Raw genomic sequence first — 22,042 nt, 5'->3', positions numbered from 1 at the left:
AATATAGTGGGTACATCTTGGATTTCCTATCATCAGCTGTATAGCCACTACTGGCCTTTTACATATTAAGAAGAATAGGTGTGCTCTGCTATAATTTTTGTTGATTGTTTGTTACTGGTTTTCTTTGGGGAATTCCGGGAAGCACATCATGGCAACGATGTGTTTTAGTGTATGAGCACCTCCAACTATGATTACATTTAAGAATACTATGGGAATGTGCATTGATATATTTGTTTAGTGTTGCCACAGATTTTCTTTGTATCTTATAACTAACTGATCCTTTGCACTTCCTTCCTCTCATATTTCGTGTTACTGAAATTCTGTCACATAAATTGAAGTTGATTTAAAATGACGACCTTTGAAGATGATAGGGACAAACGTTTTCATGAAATGTTTTCACACAGTTCAGGTGGTAGGAACACATCTTATACAGTGACAAATCGCCCAGAGGGCATGAGATTGAAATATGTACGTTTGGAGAAACTTAGAAAACAAGAGCTATCTCGGTGGTGGGATGCAACAGTCCTGAAGAAATACATTACAGGCAAGAAGGTACCACGAGGTTTAAGAGTAGTCCTATTCCCTTCTTTTGATGATCTTTCACCCAAACACATGTTAGATTGGGAGCAACTACTTTTTGAAGCTTCTAAAGGAATGATGACTATCCTGATACAACACGCAGATGAAAAGAGGGAAAGCTTATTGGAGGAAATACAAGAGCTTGAAACTGAGATCCTAGCTCTAAATTTACCAGAGGTGAAAATAAAAAATGACAAAATCCTAAAAGAAATGTTGGATAAACATCAGTCATACATAAAAAATAAAAAGATGTCCAAAATACAGAGAGACGATAGGGATTATGAAAACAGTAGGGTTTATACATTTGCAAAAAGATTTGATGATTTTGCCAATACAATTCATACCACCAATATACAGGGGCAGGCTGTATCAGCGGCCAATGGTTCAGATTTTTCTATTACATCTGAAAAATTTGACACAACAAGTATGTCGAGCGACAACTCAAGTATAGTTTCTAATGAAGATCAGATGGCCTCCACCAGTTTTTTACGAGAAGCAAAAAGATACAGATTAGGCAACTAAAGAAATTTTCACAGCCAGTCACGTCCCAATCAAAGAAAAGAACACATAGAGGAAAATGGAGAGGGTGACAACAAGGGACAGACAGGGATAGGTGTTCAAACCAGAGCAGCCAGAAACAAAGTCAAGAACAACTAATTTCGATAGGTCTGCAGAATGCAAGTGCAATTGAAATTCCAGATTGTAATAACAACATTTCCATTGCGAATTTATCTGACTACATACTGACTGATGAAAAAATAAATGTGTTAAGCAAAGGATTAGGATTCTGTGTGTCCAGTCTTTGTAATATGACACAGATACATATAGATCTGATTAAATGTTTACGACAACAAAACTTAAAAAATACTTTGCTGAGAGAACTGATATACCAACCACAGATATATCTGAAACTACAGTAAGTGCCTATACAATAAGAGATATTATGGATATTGAACTCTTATTGACTTTGGACGACATGAACCAGGATAGTTTTGATAGAAAAAAACTATTAGAAGACCTCAAAGTCGTCCAAGATTTGACATTAAACAGCGGCCTCAAACCTAGGTCCCCCTTTATTCCTAACTTACCGAGCAACAATGTAATAGATACTTTTGGTAAAATGGTTAAGGAGGATTTGTACAAATTGGAGAATCGGATTAAGAGAGGTCAGTTTCATAAATCATATAATTTAACTCTCAAACAAAAAGAAGCTTTGAAATAACTTAGTGACAATCAAAATATAGTCATTAAAGAGGCTGACAAGGGAGGCAATATTGTTATCTTAAATAGAACGGATTATGTCAGGGAAATTGATAGACAACTCATGGATAGTGTTGCATATACAAGATTACACACTAATCCCATGCAAAGAATTGTTACCTATTTGGAAAAGTTGTTGCGAAAGTGGCGGGTAAAGGGTTTGATTTCTGAGTTAGAATTCAAATATATATTTAACCCATATCCCACATCACCATGTATATATGTCTTATCCAAATTACATAAAAGTAAGACCTCACCACCTGGTCGACCCATCATATCAGGGATAGGAGCACCAACTGAAAGACTTTCGGATTTCATTGACAGTTATCTACAACCTGTTGTTTAAAATATACCCTCATATTTACAGGACACAAAGGATGTTCTTGCAAAACTGGAGGATATAGTATGGACACCAGAAATGATCTGGGTAACACTAGACTTCTCATCACTATACACTTGTATACCAAAAGATAAGGGTTTACAAGCAGTGCGTCATTTTTTTTCTGGGAGATCAGCATCACATTATGAACATACAGAAATGTTAATACATATGATAGAAATTACACTGGATAATAATGTCTTTCTGCATGAAGGTCAATGGTTCAAACAAGCTCAAGGAGTAGCCATGGGTTCAAGATTCTCCCCATCCTATGCAAACTTATATTTGGGCTTGTTTGAAGCAATACATATTTGGAAAAAAGGCCCCCCACATTTGACGGAAAACATCTTTTTTTGGGGGAGGTACATTGATGATGCGATCATGATTTGGACTGGGTCGGAACAACTACTGGTGGAGTTTTATAATCACATAAATTTGAATACTTATAACATTCAAATGACCTATGAGTATAGTAAGGAGAGCATCTGTTTCCTTGATCTGAATATATTCATCAAAGATAACATGATTCACTCTAACATCTTTCGGAAACCAACAGCTTGCAATGCAATATTGCATGCTGAGAGTGCGCATCCGAAAAAACAGATTTCAGCTATCCCTTTTGGGGAAATGACTAGATTCAAGAGGAATTGCAGTGAACCAGACACATGTGATATGGAATTAGACATTTTGGAAAAAAGATTCCTACAAAGGGGATATTCCAAACAAACTATAGAGGTAGCAAGAAATAAGATCAATCGTACATGCCTTGTTGAAAAGGCATACTAAATCTCGAAATAGCTCACATGGTACAATGGTCAATTTCTGTACGGCGTATAGCCAAAACAGTCAAAATATATACCGTATCCTATATAGACATTGGAATGTATTACAAACAGACTGCACATTTGCAAAGATACTATCTGAAAGGCCGAAAATGATTCATAAAAGGGGCAAAACGATTGAAAATGTCATATGCAAAAGTTTTTTGCCCCCTCTAAGGGAAAGTAAACCGATAAGGTTACATGGTAAAATCAATGGCTTCTATAGATTTGGGCATTGCAATCTTTCGATGCACAAAACTACAGAATTCAGTTATAATGGAAGTGACACATATAAAACCACCACTTTCATTAACTGTAATACTAAATTTACTGTATACATTTTGGAATGTGCATGTGGGCAGATATATGTGGGCAGTACAATCAGGCCCTTGAAAGAACGCATTCAGGAACACATTTGTGCACTTAGAAATAATGATGCAATGTCACCAGTGGTACGACATATGAATAGCAAACATCCAGAGACAGAAACCCCATCAATAAAATATATGGGCATTAGTCACACCCCAGCAAATGCCAAGGGTGGTAACAGGACACTAGATCTAAGAAGTAACGGAGCGAAATGGATAATCAAGTTAAGGACCATAGAAATGGGGATGAACATGGATGACGAACTGTATAATTTTCTATAAATATATATATATATATATACATGGTTGTATAGTCTAAGAAATGTTTTCTTTCATGATCTAGAGATACTCTTTGTTTAGGATTTGATTGGGTATTGTATATAGGAATATGTTTGGATCAATAATTTGTTGTGCCTATATATTCATTTGACTTACAATTCTTAACTATGGGGATGGTCGCTTTTTTCCGGACTGCCTCCTTCCTTTCTTTTCTTATTATTGTTTTTCAAAAAAACTCTCCTGTTGAGATTCATCTACTGAACTGGTAGTCTAGGTTTTCTTTCATTCATATAATTTAATAGATTAACTATTTGGACCATAGCCCAGGGCATTTGTGTCTTTTACAAGCTCCTTTATAGATTTCAGTAATTGTTCTTTGTTTGTCCATTATATTTCAATCTTGTCAAATGTTGTCATGTATGTACTAACAAGAGAACCTACATCTTTGTGACTAATGGAAGAATAATATAGTGGGTACATCTTGGATTTCCTATCATCAGCTGTATAGCCACTACTGGCCTTTTACATATTAAGAAGAATAGGTGTGCTCCGCTATAATTTTTGTCGATTGTTTGTTACTGGTTTTCTTTGGGTAATTCCGGGAAGCACATCATGGCAACGATGTGTTTTAGTGTATGAGCACCTCCAACTATGATTACATTTAAGAATACTATGGGAATGTGCATTGATATATTTGTTTAGTGTTGCCATAGATTTTCTTTGTAATACACACAATCACACAGCCATACAATGAAGCATACGTCATACCACGCAAACACACCACACAACAGTACTGATATACCAATCACCACACACACAGTACAACTACACAAGGGCACACAACACTACCAATATCACATGTGAACACAAACAATACACACAGTAGCAACATACATGCATTTACCATACACAAACAAGTCCAACACACAATACACAGCCATAACAGTGGGACAAATGCTAGGGCCACACCCACACATGCGGCCCAGACACAGCTGCCAGCACAACCAACACAGAAACAAAAGTCACTCACACAAACAAAAGCAGACAAGACCAAGACAGCCATGTGGAAAGAAAGGCAGGACATACATGTGACCATAGAACCAACAACTTGTTGGCCCAGAAATATATTTTTTTAAAAATGCAAATAAATAACTTAAGGTACAATATAAAGGGCCACAAGCCAGTCCAAACAACAACATCCACAATGCACATATGGCACATCTGTGTGCCCCTACATGACTCCTGATTGCTAAATGACCTTCACGGGGTAAGGGCATCGAGGGGGCAGGCACCTCAGGGATTGATGGGAGACGGAGGGGGGTCTTTGCGCGTGGGAGGGGGCGGCTTAGGGCATGGTTTAGGGGAGGGCTGGGAATACCAGGGAGGGGTTGACTTCTTTGCAATGGGAGGGGTATGGGCACTAGCAGGGGAACAGGGGAGGACTTGGAGGTGAAAGGGCTGGACTTGGTGGTGGGAGGGGGCACACACCATTTGGGGTGTATCACAGGGTGGGCGAGGAGTAGGGAAGAGGGAAAACTCTGAGGAAGACTTTTTTAGACACACAGGGATGGTCATGGCGAAAGGGTTTGGGAGGGGAGGTAAAGGGAGTAGTTGTAGGAAGTGTCTTGGTGGATGTCTTTGGTGCATGTATGTGCAAAGTATGCTTGTGAGTGCTGGGTGTCTCTTGGGTGGGTGAGTGTGGGCATTTGTGTCTTGGGAGGAGGAAGGAAGGAGGTGCTGGGAGATGCTATGGTGGATGGCTGACTGTTGGGGTGGTGTCTGCAAGTATGGATGATGTGCTGCATGTGGGTGTGTCAGTGGTTGGTGTCTGCAGATGTGGTGACTGGGGTGGATGTCTGCAAATCTGATAATGGGCCTATTGTGGGTAGGATTGGAGTTGTGGCTGTATCGGTGAATGTTGGTGTGGTGACTGCAGGTGTATCGGTGTGGTGTCTGTGAAGGTGGGGTGGCAGGGGGAGTCTGTGCAGGTAGTGGATGTTGGTGTGTCTACAGGTGGGTGTTGTTTGTGTGCATGCCGGTGGTAGGTCTTGTGGTGCTTGTGTCTGTCAGCTGTAGCCTTGGATGTTTAGGTGGGTGCATGCTTGTTTGTCTGTGTGCTCTGGCTTGGAAGAGGGGTCTGGGATTGGGAAGAGGAAGGTGGAGGGGGGATGAACTCAAAGGGTGAGTGGCTGCCGTCAGTTTGGAAGCCAGAGCCTGAAAGTGTCTCTGTTGGCCAGCCAGTGCACCGTGAATGTCCTCCAGGAACGCATTGGACTTGAGTTGCCAGTCCCTCGATGGCATTTACGATGGTGGACTGAACAACAGAGATCGACCTCTGGACGTCAGTAGCCTCCTCACTGAGGGCAGCAGGGCTGACTGGGGCAGGGGCAGAGGTGCCTGCTGCAAAGGAGACGCCCACCCTCTTGGGTGAGTGGGTGCGGACAACTGGGTGGGGAGCTACAGGGAGGGCGGTGGTAGTAAGGTTGGTGGCAGACTTAGTTGGTGCTGTGGGTCCCAGAAGGGTCCGCCACCGCCAGGGAGTGTCCACTGGAGGAGGATTACAAAGATGATGATGAAGATCCGGTCTCCCCTGTGGCATTCCCCTTACCCTCCATGCCACTGGGTCCCTCACTGTCGCTGGTAGCAGCACTCTGGGTCCCGTGGCCTGCAGCATCCCCACTCACCTGTGCCCCGTCTCCTTTGCCTGCTGATGCACACACATATAGAGCGGGAGGTAGAGAGTGAGAGGAGAGAGGGTTAACATATTCCTCACATACAGACAGGTAAACATGCACATCTGTAGGTAAACATCTCCTGGCTAGGCTATCTCTGGTGGCAATACACATATCCTACATCATGTCACATGTTACTTCTAGCTACCACTGTATACCAAACCTCACACCCACATCAAAATCAAAGTAAGTTAGCCTGACGGCAGTAATCCACATGCTCACCGGAAAAGCTGTGTCTGCATGCACAAATCATGCCCGGGCTGAAGTACAAATGACTACCTGAATCCTGATCATACCTCTCCATACTCCTATCACCTATTGGAAGAGCAGGTGACTGAACAAAGCACATCTGGCCTGTACTGTAACTACACCAGATCAGTCCATGCGTGATGTCCCTTGATAGTGAAGCCAAGTCCACACACAGACCACAGAGCACTTGCCTGTCACATAACATGGCTGACCTAACACTGTGTACAGAAATGCCAATATCAATCAAATAACTGATGCATCCACTACAAGTTGGACTCTCATACAGGTGACATGTAATGTACAGAATACAAATCTGGGGTATAGGCATGTGATTAGTCTGACCCTATCACAGAGGAAGATCTGCAGACACCAAACACATATATACCACAACTATTCATACATCTAAATGCATCCACAATGGCCTACATAGCACACATGACACATCCATAGTAAATCACTGAGTGCAGTGTCCTAACTAATGAATTCAGGAAGCCACATATAACATTATAGGCCACAGACCAATCCTCCTAACATGCAGTTATGGTAGTTCAACTTCACAACATGATCAAACCACCATCACTCACGCCATTCCAGACATTTGATTACCTGTACCTAAGCCCTGACAACACGTCAGACGGAAATGACATGTACACATACTGCACACATGGACCTACACAACTGCCATTGCATTGACCACATATCCCACTACTACATAGGGCTGCTTCAAGAATGATGATACAACTAAAAGTTTACATCACCATAAACTTAAGCCATACAAAACCTTTTCCTGTACAAATTACACACACCAGCTAGGCCAAGGGTAGCATTCATTGTCCCACTTCATCAGATTTGTCTCCAAGTAACCATTGAGACATGATGTAGGCAGCGACTAAGCTAAGTTGCACTGTAAATGGTAGGGCATTGGCACACATGGCATTTACATTGCATATTGTCTAAGGTGAGATCTGCGTAGGCACTTACCACCTCTAGAACAGTCCCATTTGGTTGAAGGTATTATCCTTACAAGTCAAGCACATGGAAATGCATGATGAGTCCAATTTAACCAAATCACGCGCCCAAATCATATTGTCCTACTGTTGCCACCTTCACATACCCCATTTTGAAGATGAACAGTCAATGAGGATACAACTACAAAGCCATAAGTACAGTCCTACACAGGCAATATCTGTGGTGTAAATGAAATAGCTGCCTTACATGGAGTCTATACCTGTACCAGTACTAGATGTCCATAGTCCCTGTACCAAAAATGAGTCAGCCAGTTGCAAATAGAGGTGATCAATACGGATGGGTGTGAACAGACACCATAGAGCCACTAATGCTCATATGCCAATGGATGATCTAAGTTGTACTCAAAGGGTAGGGTGATACACAAGCTCTCATCCAGAAAATAGACAGGATGGAGTCACACATATGGCATAGTCAATTGACCATCTCCACATGCAGACATGGCGATGATATGACACAGGAGATGAAAGTCTACTGATAGCAACCCATGAAGCCACATCTACATTTAATACTCAGGCAAGGTGGGAACTATACATGTCCACCAGTCTACATACATGTTGCACTCACTACATTGCTACAGTGAGGCAACAAACACCATACAACCAGAGTCAATTACCAGGATACAGTCCCTTACCCTTGTGGCTGCTGTGCTGCCCTCAAATGCTCATCCACCTCAGGTTGTCCACCGCCAAAATGTTGGTCATTGGGGGGGTGGTGTCAGGGTCGAATGGGTACCCCTCCCTCATTGGGAGGACATCCCCAGATGGGCCTCTGCAGTCGTTGGACCCAGTGTCTCAGGTCCTCCCACCGCTTGTGACAATGGATGCTCTACCGGCTGTGGACCGCCAGGGTCCGCACTTGCTTGCCGATGGCACACCAGATCCCTTTCTTCTAACGAGCGTTCACCTGCATGGATGGCACAGACAAAAAGCGAAAGTCATGTGCACATGCATCATACCAACAGGAGTGGACTTTATACATCTGTCACAGCAAATGCCCACACAGATCCATCCTTTTTACTCACACACCTTCACTTTCTGCCTTCTGCATGTATATATTCCCTCACCAGTACACTTGCCCGAATCAACATCACAAGCAACCCCTATCACACATGATTATGGCATAGGACTCAGCTGCTCCTCTGGTGCCCTATATAGCTGTTCATACAGGGGTAGGACCTCCTTCACCAGTCTCGTCAGCTCTTCTGGCGTGAAGGCAAGGGCCCTATCACCTGCAGGACATGTTATGATGGCTCCCAGAGGTAGTACACAGCAGCTCACGTCTTGGAGGTCTTGCTAGCAATAGTGTCAGGAGTCAAGTGTGCAAGGCTGCAGAAAATGGCTGTCATGGCTGCCATGTACAGGACAGTCACTGCCGACGGTCATCGTCATTGGCCCCAGTCTGCCACAAGCAGCAATATTAACCAACGACAAGTTGCACAGCAGTTACGACCTCCTACCACCATGATGACTTCCACTGGCAGACTTGGGTCACTTCCAACTGTCCACTACATCAGGACAGACCCCTGCCATTTTGCACACATATAATCAATGAATGTGCCTAAATAAGTGCGCCATACCCGTGCTCGCCCAAATGGCGGTGTAACCCAATGTAATGACATCATGGTAGTGCTTCACTTTGTGACATTCTTGTCACAATGACTTGATGTGGCTGTATAATTGTTGATAGTCATGTTAAGATGCACATATGCAAGGGCTATATAGTGGTAGATTCCAGTACAAATTGTTTGATCAGTGCAGGACAGCTCAGTGAGCCACACATGTTCAATGACACATGTGACATATGCCCTTAACGACTTACATGTAAGCCAGTGTGCAGCAATGAGGGTGTCCAGTGCGCATAAGCATGGTCGTTATTGTATATGTCAGCTATGCAGTGCCTCCCCTACAGTGTTAGGTGTGTGCTAATGTAACATGTGATGCTTACATGTGCCTACTGCTTTACTCAATGTATGTTCTCGTCTCTCAGCCTAGATATCCTACTATGAGGAGATTGAGACAACTACAAGTGTACCGTCTACTAGTTGCCCTTGCAACCATGGAGGACAGGCATGTAATCCAGACATATCATCTGAATCGGCAGGCCATCATGGATCTTTGTGCGCAGTTGGAGCCAAATATGTTGCCAGCCATACGCAATCCCTATTGCATCCCTCCCATGGTACACGTCTTGTCAGTGCTGCACTTTCATGCCACAGAATACAGTGGCCTTAAAAGCAGGGATGTCTCAACCATGTTCAGTCTGATGTTGAAGGATGTACTGTGTGCTTTTTTAAGGCACCTGGACAGCTACATCAGGTACCCCCAACGTGCGGACTTATTCTATGTGAAGCCAGACTTTTATGATATGGAACACATTCCTTATGTGGTAGGGGTCATTGGTGACACCGATGTAACCTTGGTCCATCCCAGTGCCAATGAACAGGTGTATAGGAACAGAAAGGACTACCACTCCATAAATGTTCAGGTGGTGTGTCTGGCAGACCAGTACATCTCACAAGTCACTGCCAAGTTTCCAGGATCTGTGCATGACTCCTACATTTTGAGGAACAGTAATGTCCCACACATGATGGCACGACTACACAGAGAGAGGGCCTGGCTCCTTGGTATGTATGCATATCATGGTGTTTCACTGCTATGGCACCTATCATCACCTTCTGCCCAGTCACTGCACCTGTTATTTCACAGGTCCTACATTTGTGCACACAGGTGCATCTGGCTATTCAAACCTTCCTTGGCTGTTGACACCAGTGAGGTACCATGCCATGGAAGGGGAACTCTGTTTCAATGAGGCCCACGGGAGGACGAGGCATGTAATCGAGCGAACATTTGGCCTACTGATGGGCAGATTCGGGTACCTGGACCTATGTGGAGGTGCCCTCCTCTACTCGCCCCAAAAGGTATGCCAAATCATTGTTGCCTGCTGCATTCTTCACAATCTAGCCCTAAGACATGAGATATCATTGCTAGCTGATGAGGGTGTGGCAGCTAGACCAGTGGCTGGAAATGCTGAAATTGCAAGTGATGAGAAGCCAGAGGAAGAAGGTGCAGCTTACTTTAGGACTGAGCTCATCAATCCGTTCTTCCAGTGACATACAGGTATGTTGAGTGGGATTTTTTCAGGTCTTGTATGTCCACAATCATTGGTGACAATAGTGATGTGATTCATCAGTGGGGATGTAATGTGGTGCTATCCCTGTGTAAGTTGTGGAAGCTGGCTGATAGAATGTAAGGTGCATAGTAAAAGTGGTTCAGCTCGACATTGTGTTCTCACTGTAGTTTCCTACATTCACTTCTCAAATGGACAGACCAGTATTAAGCTGTGCCCTGCATTCTCCTGTTCTCTTGTCATTCCACCTATTGACTGTGTTTTTTTAATCTGTGCCTCTGCTACCTATGACTTGAGGCATTCATAGTCATTAGCCATTTGTAAATGAAATGAGGGTTGTACACGACAGATGGCTGGTAAGGTGATTTGTGTGAATGTTCTGGTGATGTATAGGTAATATCTGCTTAGCAGGTATACTACAGTGGGCACAACATCTATGACCTGCACATGTGCTTTGTGTGCCACTATGCCTTCCATCCTGATGGTACTCTGTCATGTTTTTTTTTGTTGCAGGTTGGAATACTGACTATACTCTAGTGTGGGCCTGGATTCCTACCTTTCTGACATCTGTGTCGCAACATATCTATTGTAATGTGTCTCCTGTTGAGGGTGCCATTAGCAGACCACAGCTGGCAAGCATGGCAATTGTTGATGTTTTATTAAAGACACATATACAGTAGCTGTGTTCAATTGTGTTTATTGTGTATATCATGATTGTGAAAGGCAAAATAAAGGTGCTCAAATTGTCCAAAAGGTGATGAATGAGGTCGTGGTAGATGGGATCATCAGAGTAGCTGCTACAGCAGTTGGTTGGAGAGGTCCAGTTTCTATATGCCATTGTAAAATGGAGTAATGTCTCTGAACAGTCACCAGGGTGCCTCAGCAGTGCACAAGGGAGACAAATCAGGTGAAGTTCACTACTTGGCAGTGGGTTTGGTCTTGGCATCTGCTCCAGCTGGATGTCTGGGTGGACGTCCACGTTTGCGGGGGGATTCTTCAACTACAGAGGGGGGGTGTCTGAGGCATGTGGTTCCCCTGACAGGGCCTCTATTCCACTAGCTGCCGCTGATGTAAATGGCTCAGATGTTAGGTTAACGCTTTCTAAGATTTGTGCATGGTGATCTGGTGTTGTGATGCCATGGAACGTACCTTCCCCGTAGGTCGTTCCACCTCTTCCTGCTGTACTCCCTTGCGCGTGGATGGTTACCTACTGAATTGACCCTGCGACTATTCTTTGCCACATCTCCATTTTCCTTACAGTCGACATTCGCTGAATCTGTGCTCCAAATAGTTGTGGCTCTACCCTGACAATTTCATCCACCATGACCCTCATCTCATCGTCTGTGAACTGTGGATGCTTTTGTGGGGACATGGCTGTAGTTGTGTTGACAGGGGTAGTGGGGTGTTGTGTGTGTGTGTGTGTGTGTGTGTAAGGGTGCACTGTTGGGTGATTGATGGGTAAAAAAGTAGAGGGGGTCCATTTTGGAGACCCGGGGACCACCACCTCCCCAGGACTATACTAGTTGGAGGGGGAATGCACCCTCGAGGAGGAGCCATTGATGGCCTGGGGGACTGCCATCCCAGGGCCAGCTCCAGCTGTCAGAAAGCAGAGTTTTCATCTTTACGTGCAGGGAAGACATATAAAAACATTGCTTCCGCAAGCAGGGAGGTGCTATTAAAAGCAGCTCCCTGCTTGAAGGAGCAATGCCAGCTCTCACAGGACATGGGGAGCTGGCTAGGGCTCCAGAGACATTGAGGCTCCCACCACTGTCCTGTCACTCTTTCTATCCTTCATCCCATAATGGCATGGAAGAGAGAGATATATATATATATATATATATATATATATATATATATATATATATAGTCAGTCAGTCATTGCAATGGTCTCTCCAATCAATGACTTCACAGAAAAAGACAGCACAGGAAGAAGTCTAATGTTAAGGTGTGTCTGTAGTCATTGTCCTACTTTAATTTATTTTCAAATTTAAATGTTTAAGGTTCATAATAACAGGTGATCTCACTTTTTAAATGAAAAATAAATTTTTATTTTCAATATGTTCAGAAATATATTATTTAAGTATATCATTCACCAAAGCCTAAAAAACTATCTCTCTCCCTCTCCGTTTCTTTCTCTATCTCTCTCAATTTCCTTTTTTCAATCTTTCTCCAACTCACGCACCCACTCAGACTGTTGTATAGATATTTTAGCCATGTTTTAGACATGTTATTTCAGCAAACTAGGCCTGCCGTTGTGCACTTTAGACCAGTTACATTTTATTCAGCATTGCTTTATTTTTCTCGCAATAGCCACATTTGCGGTGCTGTTTTGTTTATTTTTATCTAACTGTTCTTTTGCCTAGGAAAGCATTACATTAAGTAGGACATTCATTTCACTGTCCTTTCTTCAAGGCTACAGTCAGATAGGGTTGCTGGCAAACGTTGTACGCTGTATCTCCAACATTCACTGAAACTCACACACTCCTACGTGGGGACCATTTCCTAGAATGTTAACTATTTTATTATAAAACACTCCTTTGTCTCATACACGCTTGAGGGAGATTCCAGCCAGATGACCACAACTGCATGCTGATTACTTATTGACTTGCTACAGCTGCTTGCTTAGACTGCCGGACCCCTGGCCTACATGAGGAACAGTGTCTTTCTAGACTACAGACTTCCTTACCCAGTTATGAGGGATGATGTTTTCCCGGGGGAAACATGAAGGGCAGGTTAGGCTGTGCTCGACCATAGAGTAGGTAGGAGAACTACATATCGCTTCTAGTGACAATATGTTGAGACTGCTTTTGTGTTTCACTCGCCTTGTCACCTTCTTGCTTTTATTGTGTTTTACCATCCTAGTTAATGCCGTCCATACCATTTCCTCTAAGTCGCAGTTACTTCAATAAATCCTTATTGAACTATATTCTGCCTCTGTTTGTCCTTGCCTGTGTGAGACTAGTGTAACTGAGAGAAAAGGACGAGATATGATCGACCACAATTCCCCCTGAGGAGTCTTTCTTGTCATGTGCCTGGTTGCCACAGTTATCCCTGCACTTGGGTGGAGATGAGGCGCTGCTAGTTAGCTGGAAAACCAGGATTAGACTGACAGGTGTCACATGGTGTGGAATTATACTAAGTACCACACAATCTATGCGATGCTGCCACCGGACTCCAGTAGCCTCATTACGATAATTAGAACCTATGCAACAAGACCTCTACATATCCACCCATGCACCCACTCACAGACCCAATGAGACCCTCATGCATCCACTCACACACCCACTCAGACATTCACGCACTTACTCACAGACCCACTCACAGACTCACTGAAACCCTCATGCACCCACTCACAGACCCACACTGACACACCCCCTAAGACAATGATACATGCATTGTCACACCCAGACACTCATGTACCTACTCACAGACCCATTCACACACCCACTCACAGACCCACTGAAAACCCTCACCCACCCACCCACTCACAGGCCCACACACTGATGCACCCACTCTCACACCCAAACACTCTCACAGCCAGATACACCCTCTCGCACCTATTTTTACACCCAGAGAGACAGGCCGCGTCCACCTCCCACCACACACAGTCAAAGGGCCATGCACAGTGTGGGGTTGGGTGGTTAGGAGAGTTGGCCACAGTGTCTGACTACAGGCCAAGCCCTGCAGCCAACCACGACCATGCACAGCGGTGGTTGGATTAATGTATAATAATGAAAATTACTTTACATTAGAAAAACCATAGAAATTTACTGAAAAAAACAAAGGTTACAGGGATGTTATAGTTAGGAAATAGAATTTAAAAAAATTGATATTCACTTAAAAAAACAAAGGTTACAGGGACGTTATAGTTAGGCTTACATTTCAAACGTACGAAACCATAGAAATTAACCTGTTATAGTTATCTCAAGTAACTACAACTTGCACCCTCGACATGCATTCCTAATTACCCCACAAATTACGGCACTCATGAACTCAATAGTGCTATGTGCAGTGAAATCTTTGAGGAAAAAACTGTGCATGGCGGGGGCACGAGTTATAGTTATCTTAGGGTATGACATAGTTATTTGAGATAACTCTAACAGGTAAATGTTTATGGTTTTGTACGTTTAAAATGTGAGCCTAACTATAATGTCCCTGTAACCTTAGGGTTTTTACTTACCTGCATAATACTTACCTTTTCATCGTAACGGCATGTGTCGTAAAGGTATACGTGTGGTAATAATTTGTACCAGGGGAGTGCATTGAAGGAAGCTGCAGCAGCTGCAAGGGGATCTTCTCAACCATCAAGGATTTCACCTTGCCCTCAGCCACAGTCAACAACATTGCTGCCTCTTAACAACTTTGCAACAAGCTATCTAACTTCTCCCACAGCAAAATCTCAAACATCTACAGCAACTTCTCACACCAAATCGACCCCAGAGAACTCATTGCTAACCTACCCACCACCAACCAAGACAGCCAACTGAGCAAATAGACAACCCTCAACAGAAACGACACAGCAGCAATCATGCTGACCATCCACTCAGGGGCCCCAATGGACCCTTGTCCCCACCACATCTACAACCTGGGACCATCATTAAACAGCACCACCCTGACCCACTTTATCAACCCCTCCATCACATCTGCCACTTAAACAGATGCGTGGAAACTTGTAGAAATCAATTACCTGCTCAAGAAGCCCACAGCTGACCCATATCAACTGAACAACTTCCAACCCATCTACTTGCTCTCCTACCAGCCAAAGTGATTGAGACGGCGATTGGCAAGCAACGTACAACAGCACATAAACAGCATTCATCATAGACATCAACGACATTCGAAACATCCTGAACCGAAAAGAAACAGTGGCCCTCATCCTGCTGGATCTCTCTGCAGCCTTCAACACTGTCTCCCACAATACCCTCATCAGAAGACTCCGTGAGATTGGAATACAAGGATTTGCTCTCAAATGGACCTGTTCCTTCCTCATGGGAAGAACCCAAAGGGTCAGATTGTCACCCTTCACATCAAAGACTAAGAAACGGATATGCAGTGTTCCACAGGGATCATCCCTCAGCTTCACTCCTTTTAATATGTACATGAAACCGATCACCATCATCATCCAATCACAAGAGATACCCGTCATCTCCTACACTGTTCACACCCAGCTCATCGTCTCTCTGACTGAAAAGACAAACACCACCAGAACCAACTTCACCAACTGCATGACCATGACAGCAGACTGGATGCGAACCAACTGCGTGAAGCTCAGCTCCAACAAGATGGAACTGGTCTTTGGCAGCAAAACCTCTTCATGGTATTTCACCTCGTGGCCGTTGAAGCTAGGACCAAAACCCACACCCACAGACCTTGCAAGAAATATAGGGATCATCATAGATGACAAGCTCAACATGATGGCTCAGTTCAACGCAGTGTGTGCCTCCTGCTTCAAAATCCTACGCATGCTGCGAAAGATATTCAAATGGTTGCCTCAGAACACCAGACGGATGTGCATGCAAGCACTCATCACCAACAGGCTGAACTACGGCAACCCTTTCTATGCTAGAATCTCCAAACAAATCCAAACAGGCTCCAGACCATCCAGAATACAGCTGCAAGACTCATACTCGAACTCCCGTGCTGCATCCACATCACACTGCAACCCCCAGGAAGCTTTGTTTTCTCCCCATTCACAATCACAGCTAATTCAAACTGCTCACGCACACATACAAAGCCCTACACAACACAGGACCAGAATACAGCCACATACTCTTTCACCAACCCATCAGACACCTACACACTGCCTCACTCTCAGTCACATACACTCCCTGCATCTGCAAAAGCAAAACTGGAGGTCGCTCATTCTCCTACATCGCACCCAAGACATGGAATGGCTTCCCCCATCAACATATCTGTTTGTACAGTCCTAGGTTACTTGTGGGCCTGCTACACTGCCCTATATAATTAATATTGTTAAATAGGGACGAGCACTTGTTCCTCACCAATGAAGAAACACGTTACATCTCTTCTTTTGCCATGGAGGTACATTCATTTCTCTCCACTGAAGCCAAACATTTTTTCTCTTTTCCCCCCAGATTCTCTCACCTCTCAATGCATTTTTCATGGTCATCACAGCCATGATCATTACAGAGACACACATGAGTACATGGTTATGCATACAGATTTTGGCAATTTTTGATTTTTATAAATGAGCATGTTCCTTACACCCAGAATGAGAAAACTGATTCAATTAATGCTAAGATAACCTGTAAAAAGTGTGTTTTCTGGTGGCAGACCTTCCCCTTGCATGTCTGTCGTCTGTTGAAAGGACAATAAAATGGCACCCTGAATGTTTTTCAATTGTTGGAACTGACATCCTTGGTGTGTTGTACCCCCAAACTTTTTGCCTGATTTTTACTGCACTTGTCTTTGTTGACATTAGGACGCTGTACACTTTACTACTGCTAACCATTGCTAACGTGCTTGTGCTCTGTCCTTCAAATACAGGAAAATAGCACTACACCTAATTGGCACATTTAATTTACTTGTAAGTCCCTAGTAAGTGGTACTACCTGTACCTACAGCCTTTAAGTTAAATGCTAGTAGGGGGCATCAGAACTCATTGTGCCCCGTGCCTCCCCCAGCCCCCCACAAAAGTATTCTTTCAAAAATATCAGGCTTGCCACTGCAACCTGTAGTGCAGTTTTCAACTGCCATTTTGGCCTGGCAAAATTAACCTTTTGCCAGGCCTAAACCTTCCTTTTTAATACTCATATGCCCCCTAAGGTAAGAACTAAACCTGCAGAGGGCAGAGTGCATGGTATTTAAAAGTAGGACATGTGTGTTTAAGTTTTATATGTCCTGACTGTGAAAAACCTCTAAAGTTGTTTTTCATGGTTTTAAGACCTATATCTCCCAAAGGCTAACAATGGCTTACCTTATTGCGTTTAATATGTGCTAACTCCTGATTGGGAGCAAATAGAACAATTATGTTTACACTCAAATGAATTGTAATTCAAAATCCTCTTTACTGGTAAGGTCAGAGTTTATCTTATAATTTTGAAAATGCACTTTTAGAAAGTTGGCAATTTCCTGCCCATGGTTTCTGGGGCCTTTCCAGTAGTTTCTCATTGGCAGGGCCTGATAATGGTTCCCCATCAAGGATGTGCATTGGGCCACGACAATGAACAGTGGCATTTGGGTGTAGCTGGGAGAGGGTCTTCCTGACAGGATAGCTGGTGAGGAGCTGTGCCCTGCCCTGTTTACATTACAAAGGACCTTGCCCAGGGCACACACAAAGAAGCCTGACACTGCCCTGCCTTTTGTCACCCTAGACTGATTGGAGCCAAAGCCAGGGGAAGGGGAAAAACTGATCAGAACCGGTTTTGGAGGTAGGTCAGGGAATTCCAGCTCACAAAGGCTGACACCAGGTATAAAAAAGGTCCTTCATAACCACCCTTCAGAACACTTTGGACCTGTGGAAGATTCAGAGGAAGGACCGCCCTGTTGCGCTAGGGACTGCCTTGCTGTGTGAAGAAGAAAGCCTGGACCTGCTTGCCTTGATCCCAGACTAACCATAGTGACTCTAGAGGTCAACTGGCAGACCTATTTGAGCTACAGGGACACAATAAGCCCCCAGAGGCCTCCATGCAACTGCCCAGCTGCAACTGTTCATGCCTGGACCACATGCGCCCTGCTGCGGGCCTCTGCTGGAGTGGGTCCTGATACCCAACAGGTACTTCTCCCAGGTCTTGGACCCTTGGACGGCATCAGCGAGACCTGCTCCTAAAAAAAAGTGGAAATCCTGCAGTTCGGTTTCGTAGTGACTGCAAACGGGCTCGTTTATACCAAAACTAAGCCACCCGTGATGTCCGCCACACAACGCTCAGGTGAGGCCTGTTCTTTTCCCCAGCAACAACTGTCCACAATGGCCAAGAATGGGACACCTGCACTTGACACGGACAGTGACCCTCTGCGACAATCAACCAACACGAGTCACCAGTGATGACTGACTCTTCACACTACGGCAACAACCATCTGTAAAGCTCAACTAGCTCTTTGAGCCAAAAGTCTCCTCCTTGCGGCCTCCTTCAATGTGAATGGAGCTCTTTGCGTCATACTTAAGGTAACTCTTCAGCAGGACTAACCTGGTCCCTGTATCTGACCTGCTCTTGATCGCAGTCTCCCTGAACATTTTACTTCCTCCCGGTCAAGCACGACCAAATACCCACGAGTGGCGTTTTCTGCTTTTTGGTGCTTTTTTCACTAAAAAACTTAATTCAATATCTCTGGTTCTACGAATGAGATTGTTGATGTTCGGTATAATTAATTAAATTTTACTCTATATTTGTAAATTGGTTTGGGATTTTTCTTGTGTTGTGTTTTCACATTATTACCAAATGTATGGCGCTTGACACATTCCCTCTAAGTTGGGCCTGACTGCTTTGGGCTAAGCTACCAGAGAATTAAGGAAAGGATAATTTAATAATGTTTGTGGTTCACACTTGTTGTAATTTAATAGCGATTAGATTAAGCATTAGCAGAAGACATCTTGTATTTAGCAACTATTGTGAACATTTCGCGGAATCCATTTTGTATTCATGGCAGCCATTTTCTCTGCCACATGCTGCCAGGTGCTCGCCATGTGCTCCGTCCTACCTTTCTGTTAACTACTCTTGAAAATCAGTCTAGTGACAAGTTATATTTAGCATCTCCCACTTTCGCACATGCCCAGTAAGATCTGCAGCTGTTAGTAATCAGTAACAGACAGTAATGTGTCAACTAGTCCTTGAAAACTGTTAGCCCCTCCTACCTGTCGACTGTGCATTTCCATATGACCTTATATGTATGTAAGTCTTGCTTCTATAACTGTACCACCTTCTTTTAGCCCCTGCATGGGTATAAAAGGACCATGCTCTCTTAGTTCAGTGTGCTACTTCAAACACTACCGAAGGGTGGTGTTTGAACTGTAGTACCACCTCATGAGGTTTAATAAACTTTGTCTTTTATTTCAGTTTCTGTGCCAACTTCTTCCTGTATGGTCTGAGGACTTTGTGCAGAGAAGGGCGAACCCCTTGCACTAGTAGGCCTTGCTGAGGCTTACTTCCACAAATTGGCGCCCGAACAGGGACTCATCGGCGACTCGGACGCCCGACAGATTGGTCGCGATGAAGGATTGGGATCTCGCTGTGGACAATCAATGCCTGAGGAGACCCGAGTCTTGGCAACCACAGCGTTTTTCCCTTCTTTCTGATTTGACCATCCAGGTGGCACCGGTTCTCGACTGAGATCCTTTTTGTTCATTCGTCATGCAGTGACCATTTGGTCGATTTTAGAATTTGGCAGTTGGAACCTGGACACCCTGTAATTGGTAAGAGCCGTTTTACGGCACTTGCTGTGGGTGCCTTTGTTTGGTAATGAAGTTTAGCACCACTTACTGTGGCTCTCGTGTTTTGGGTGACTAGTCAATTTGTGTCCTTTGAATTGATATATAAATTGCAATTTATATAGGCAGGTAATGAGGAGAATTTCCTCCAATTTAATTTTGATTTGAACGGCACCTTAAGTGCTACTTTGATTATAATATTGCATATTCTGCACTATTTTTGGAATGCCTGTTTTTAGCGCACTTCGTAGGATGTGTTGCTTTTGTAATGGTACCAATTTGAGACTGGAAGAATCTCAACCGGCACCCCCAGAGGGGACGCCCAATAGAGATATGTATGTTAAACATGGTCTTTCTTCTATAATTTACAGCACATTATGGAATAAATACACTTGTGCGGATCCTGAGTTACGTTGGCCTATGCATGGGCCATTTGATTTGCGAAAGATTGAGTATGTGGAACAATGTATGTGTAAGCGAAGGTCTAGGCAAGATATGTTTGAATGTGTACGAGTGTGGGAGAAAGAAGTGCGTGGACAAGTGAAGTGTGAGCAAGCTTTGCTTGAGAAAGAGCAGCGGAAGAATGTATATGTGAAAGCATTGGAAATGAGAAAGAAAGAAATAAATGATTTAAAGGAGCTAGAAGAGAAAGAACGTAAATTACAGGTAACTGGCCAATACACTGTTAGGCAACCTCTCTATCTTATCCTTAATAAACCACACAATGATTTTTTGTTACTAGATCACCCTCCACCTCCGTATGTCGTTCCTTCTGCCCCTCATGAGTTAGCTCAGGTCTCCGGTTCGGAGCAACAGAAGATACGAGACAGTCGCTCTATGTTGCCTGCTGACCGTGAGTCTGAGCTTAGATCTATTGCTCATAAAACAATTCGTAGCGTTGTCTCTGCTTCTGAACTTTTAGACAACATGAATGGGTGGACGGAAAAGGAGCAGCTATATTTTACTGAGGCAGTTGGCACAGAAGTTATTCAACTATTTCAGAAATATTCTGATGAGTTAGAGCCAGATGATGTAGCAGCTGATCATAAGCAAATGTGTGATGGTCTTTTTGTTTTCTCCCAGGTGGCTGATGCAATCAGGCGTTTGGTGAAATTATGTGTTGTGGCAGTCCGTTTGCAAGAGGAGGAAAGGGCCGTGGATGTAGTTGCATGGACATCTCAGACCGGCGGGGTGCAAGCTTCCATCTTCAGAACAGATAAGACTATGATAGTTCACGTGAAACCAATGCGGGAGGCTGCACCTTTGTACGTTCCTCCAAAAGGATTGGGTACAAGTGATGATAAAACTTCTGTTGATGCTAAGGGTTATTCTATTCATAATTGGGTGTATACTCCTTGGAATAGGGCAGATGTAATGGCACTTAAAACAGCATTACCTGGAAAAATCCAGCCGCCTTTTATGAGGAAGTTGAGGGAGCAATTTGTTCTTGTACTATGACTTTGGCTGACATTGATTTCTTTTTCGGATTGATATTACCGCCAGATATGTGGAGAACTGTTCGTAAAGTTGATGATCGTGCAGTTTTTGGGGTGTCATGGAAAGAATTAGAACAGATGGACGGGGATAGGGAACCTGCAAAAAAAGCCATATCAGTTGATTCTAGATCTTCCCGCAGCCATATTAGTTAAGTTAAAAACGATTATTCCCCCTAAAAAGATAGATTGGACTGTTTTAGCGTCTTGTAAGCAAAAGGCAGATGAATTGGTCTCTGATTTCTTTACACGCTTTGAAGAAGCATTTCATGATTTTAGCGGCCAGTTATTGTCAGATGATACGGGCAGACATTTGTTTGTCGCAAATCTGTTACCAGGAAT

The sequence above is a fragment of the Pleurodeles waltl genome, chromosome 1_1 (genome assembly GCF_031143425.1).
Source record: "Pleurodeles waltl isolate 20211129_DDA chromosome 1_1, aPleWal1.hap1.20221129, whole genome shotgun sequence".
In the NCBI taxonomy this organism is placed as follows: Eukaryota; Metazoa; Chordata; class Amphibia; order Caudata; family Salamandridae; genus Pleurodeles; species Pleurodeles waltl.
Note: the sequence above shows the minus strand (reverse complement) of the source record.